Genomic DNA, 5,393 nt, shown 5'->3' on the forward strand with positions numbered 1-5,393 from the left:
GGAGATGTGGGAGTGTGGCCATGGGGGTCCACAAGTCCCATGGTTGGTGATAACATCCGACTATTAAGTAGAGACCATCAGGAAAGTAAAGCCTTGAGAGGGAACAAAGAAGAGTGATTCATGAGACACCTTAAACAGGGACATGAAGAACAGGAACAGGGGCAGGCTAACAGAGCAGGAGGAAACAAAAAACAGCATATGGGAGGGTCCCACTGGCATATGCTGGACCTGTTAGCGTAGCAACCACATAACCACCAAGTGATTATATGAAGGTGCTTTATTCAGCGCTGGAAGCCGGGGCAGGTGCCCAAATCTGGCTTCAAGTCCCGTTACTTCCCAACCGTTATTTATACATACAACATTGCGTCAGGTATACATATTCATTACAGGTTGCAACATCAGCCTCGCTTTTCATTCTAATTAGCTCCCCTCCCCTTTGCACATGCGTGGCGCACTCTGGTGGTCGTCCAGGTGGTCGTCCAGATGAAGTAAGGAGTCTTCCTCTCCGCTAAACTCTTTCACCTTTCTCACTCGACGCATGCTCCCTCCGCTCCTTGGTTCTGCTTCAACTCATTTCATCATCTCCAGGCCCTTATCCAAGGTCAGGTTGTACCTATTTCCTCCCGGGGTTCCCCTCCAACGATTCTTTTGATTGTTCAATGTACTCCCTAAGTTTCCAGTATACATAGATTACTTGATAATGTAAGTACATTTAATAATATTTAATTATACCGTATGATCCATCACCTGAGAAACATTAATAGAACATCCATTCGATTCTCCCCAACACTAACATTTCCCCCCTTTGAAAATACTTCACTCATACCAAGAGCAAGTATTTTCATTACTATTAAAACATAATTATATACATCCTGTTTACCGGTAACATGCATATTCGGGTTCGGTTCAGGAGACTCATAAGGTTTTCCATACATGATTTCATAGGGACTTACTGACATCCCACTTCTTGGCTTTATTCTAATTCTTAGCAAAGCTATCGGTAAGGCCTGTGGCCACTGTATCTTAGCCTCCTGACAGATTTTGCTTAATTGTCCTTTTAAAGTTTGGTTCATCCTCTCTACCTGACCACTAGATTGAGGCCTCCATGGGGTATGTAAGTTCCAGGTAATTCCCACTAACCTACTAACCTCCTTAACCACATTGGCAATGAAATGTGGTCCCCTGTCTGAAGAAATACCCAATGGTACACCAAATCTAGGGATTATTTCCTGTAGTAACCATTTTACCGTTTCCTTTGCTTGGTTGGTGCGACAGGGAAGGGCCTCCGGCCATCCTGAAAAAGTATCAACCCCTACCAATAGGTATTTATAACCTCTTGCTTTAGGCAGTTCTACGAAGTCTATTTGCCAGTAATCTCCAGGCTCTATTCCAGCTCTAATTCTCCCCATCTCAGCATGTTTCCTTGCTACCGGGTTATTCTTTAAGCAAAGCTCACATTTTGACATTACTGACTTTGCCATTGTTAACATGTGTACCGAGATGACACCTCGTTTCAAATAGGTCACCATTGCTCCTGCACCCCAGTGACATTCATTATGTTTTATTTGTAAGATTTCTCGCATTACTATAGGAGGCACTATAAGTTGTCCTGTCGCAGTCACATACCATCCGTCAGGATTCTTCCGGGCCTTCATCAAATTTGCAAGTCTCTCATCTTCTGCTGAATACTTTGGGTTTTTAGGTAATTTGAAACAAGAGAGGCCTACCTTCGATGGAATTAGAGCCATTACTTTCCGTACTTCACGCGCGACCTTCCGGGCCGTCAAATCTGCCAATCTGTTACCTTCTGCAATCTCTGACATCCCTCCTTGATGAGCTTTACAATGCATTATGGCCACCTGTTGGGGTTTCTGTACAGCTGTTATTAATTTCAATATTTCTTCCTGATATTTTATATTAGTCCCTTATGAGGATAGCATTCCCCTTTCTTTCCATAATGCCCCATGTACGTGGACTACCCCGAATGCATATTTTGAATCTGTCCAAATATTCACATTCTTACCCTCGCTTAGTTCCAGGGCCCGCGTCAGGGCGACTATTTCTGCTCGTTGGGCTGAAGTCCCCGGAGGTAGGGAATTTGCCTCAATCACTACCTTTGATGTAGTTACCGTGTATCCTGCATAACGAGTCCCATTTTCCACAAAGCTGCTTCCATCCGTGAAAAGTTCCCAATCCGGTCTCCCCAGAGGCTGATCCTTTAAGTCTGTTCTGCTGGCATAGGTATATTCGATGATCTCCACGCAATCATGACTGAGGTCTCCTTCCTCCGTAGTTGTTCCTAGAAACACTGCTGGGTTCAATAGGTTAGTAGTTCTTAAGATTACATCATCTTGCTCAGTTAATATAGCTTGATATTTCATCATTCGGCTGGGCGATAGCCAATGGCCCCCCTTTTGCTCCAATACCGTAGTCACCATATGTGGCACGAACACTTCAATTTGTTTCCCTAATGTGAGCTTCCTGGCTTCCTGTATTAAAAGGACTGTGGCTGCCACGGCCCTTAAACACGAGGGCCATCCGGCGCTTACCGCATCCAATTGTTTAGAAAAATACCCCACAGGTCTTTTCCAGCTCCCAAGTCGCTGGGTCAGTACTCCTAATGCCAATCGTTGTCTCTCATACACAAACAGCTGTAAGTCCTTTGATAAGTCCGGCAAGCCCAAGGCAGGCGCCTTTATCGGGGCTTCTTTTAATTTCTTAAAGGCCTCTTGTTGTGGCTTTCCCCAGGTAAATGTACAGTCCTTTTGGGTTTCATAGAGGGGCTTTGCTATGAGTCCATAGTCCCCAGTAGACCCACAGTCTACACCACCCGGCCATACCTAGGAAAGCCCGTAGTTCGTGCAGATTTCGCGGCTCGGGGATTTCACAAATAGCTTGTATTCGGTTAACTCCCAATTTTCTTTGTCCTTGAGAAATTTCACATCCCAAATAAATTACTGTTGTGCACGCGATTTGTGCCTTTTGTTTAGAAACCTTGTACCCATTTAGTCCCAATTGATTCAAAATATCAACAGTTACCTGAATACATTCTGACTCTCCTTCGGTAGCTATTAATATATCGTCCACATATTGTAACAGCAGGTATCGATCCTTTGGTACCTGAATCTGTCCTTGGTTAATCCAATCTTCTATTTCTTTAGCTAGTTGACTGCCGAAGAGGGTCGGGCTATTCTTGAATCCTTGAGGCAATCTTGTCCAGGTCAGTTGCATCTTTCGTCCGTTCCGTGGACTTTCCCATTCAAAAGCAAAAAGTTTTCTACTATCCTTGTCAATGGGTATGCAGAAGAAGGCATCTTTAAATCAATTACAGTAAACCACTTATATTTTTCTTTTACAGATGTTAACAATGTATAAGGATTAGCCACCACTGGGTGAATATCTTTTGTTATTTCGTTTATTGCCCTAAGGTCCTGCACTAGCCTGTATTCCCCATTAGGTTTCTTTACTGGGAAAATTGGGGTATTATATTCAGATTTGCATTCCTCCAGAATGTGGTAGCTAAGAAATTTATCTATAATCTTTACTATCCCTAGCCTAGCTTCTAGCTTCAATGGGTACTGTTTAATCCATACCGGTCGGGCCCCTTCCTTAAGTTCAATTTTTACTGGCTGGGCTACTTTTGATTTTCCAGGCACGTCCGTTTCCCAAATTGCAGGCATTACTGCATTTTCTACCTCTTTTGGGATATGAGGAACAGCCTTCTCTTTAATCATTAATATTTGTCCCACTTTTGATTCCGGGATTCTCATAATCAATTCTCCATCTTCAAACATTATAGTTTAGTTAGCAAATCCCGTCCCAAAAGAGGAATAGGGCATTCTGGTACATATAAAAATTCATGCGTAATTTCTTTACCTCCAAACTGTAAATCAAGGGGTTGTAAGAACGGCCGTATTTCCTCCTTCCCGGTGGCACCTACAATAGTAGTTTTCCTTTCCCCTATCTTACCACTTAATCTATTGAGTACTGAATATGTGACCCCTGTATCAATTAAAATTTTACTTCCTTATTTCCTATTTGAATTTTTTACCAAGGGCTCTTTAGTTTCTTTCAATCTCTCTAAAAAAGGCGGAAGGTGATTCCGCTTTTTCTTGCCTGACATTATACAATTTTGACCAATTTATGGTCCGGGGCATGGCATTCTGTACCCCGATTTGTACCCAATCTTGATATCTCTTCAGCCTCCTTATTCCATCCCCCGTGTTATAATCCCATTGGGGATCCTCAGTGGGGAAGTTTTGATCTAGATTTCCAAGCACTAATCCATTTCATATATCTTCTCGGGCTCTCTCTCTGGCTGCCCGCAATACCATGTCTTTTTCTGTCGAGTCCATCAAAGTATCCAGGATCACCTGGAGATCATCCCAATCGGGATTTTGGGTTTTAATTATCATTTTCATTACCCTGGCTACTTTATCTGGGTTTTCCCTGTAGGTGCCAGCTGCTTGCTTCCATATCATTAAATCCCCAGCTGAAAAAGGCACCTTAACATATACCGGTCCTTCTGTCCCCACTCCTTGCCTGAGGGGAGCGATTATTTTCCCTCCCTGTTCGTTTATAGTTTCTCCTGCCCTTCGCTGTTGCCGGGTCCTATGTGACACAGGGAGACTAAAATCAGGGATTCTCCATCACTACTGCTATCTTCCTTTTCTCTTTTCCCTCCTTGTCCTGGCTCTTCCGGCGGAGCCGACGGCGCAACTTCCAGATCAATATTTCCATTATTCATTTCCCATAATACTTATTATTCTCTATTGCTTGATGCTGTATACAGCGTCCCTCCTTAGTACATGCACAACAACGTTCCTCAGTTGAAACTTCAAGCACCATTATTCCACAAGCATGCTGCCATTCAGGCTTTCGGCGCAAATAAAAGAATAATTCCACATACGGCAGTTCATCATATTTTCCTTCCCACTTACAAAATAGCATTAATTGTAAAATTGTATTATATTGCAATGTTCCATTCTCAGGCCAAGTTTCTTGGTCCTCTAGTTTATACTGTGGCCACCAAATATTACAATAATCAATCAGCTTTCCTTTCCGCATTTCTTGACCAAAACCTCCCTCTTTCCAGTGTGCTAGCAAACACCCCAGCGGGGATGTCCGCGGGATAGGTACATCTTTTCCCAGAATTTCTTTAATCTTTTTCATTTTGAGCTTATGATACGGACCCAAAAGCTGCCGGAGCAGCAACACACTCTCCCGGAAGCTGCCGGAGCAGCAATACACTCTCCCGAAAGCTGCCGGAGCAGCAACACACTCTTCCGAAAGCTGCCGGAGCAGCAACACACTCTCCCGAAAGCTGCCGGAGCAGCAACACACTCTCCCGAAAGCTGCCGGAGCAGCAACACACTCTCCCGAAAGCTGCCGGA

General features: G+C 43.8%; 1 long non-coding RNA gene across 1 annotated transcript; it reads right to left on the reverse strand.

The window, feature by feature from the left end:
* Positions 1-259: 259 nt before the first annotated feature.
* LOC310888701 lies at positions 260-4,212 on the reverse strand. Its single transcript, XR_014576071.1, has 2 exons — positions 3,040-4,212; positions 260-2,308 (listed from the first exon to the last, which is right to left on the reverse strand). It is a non-coding gene; the product is annotated as an uncharacterized lncRNA (long non-coding RNA).
* Positions 4,213-5,393: the final 1,181 nt, after the last annotated feature.

Source organism: Anser anser, assembly GCF_964211835.1.
Source record: "Anser anser genome assembly, chromosome: W".
Taxonomy (NCBI): Eukaryota; Metazoa; Chordata; class Aves; order Anseriformes; family Anatidae; genus Anser; species Anser anser.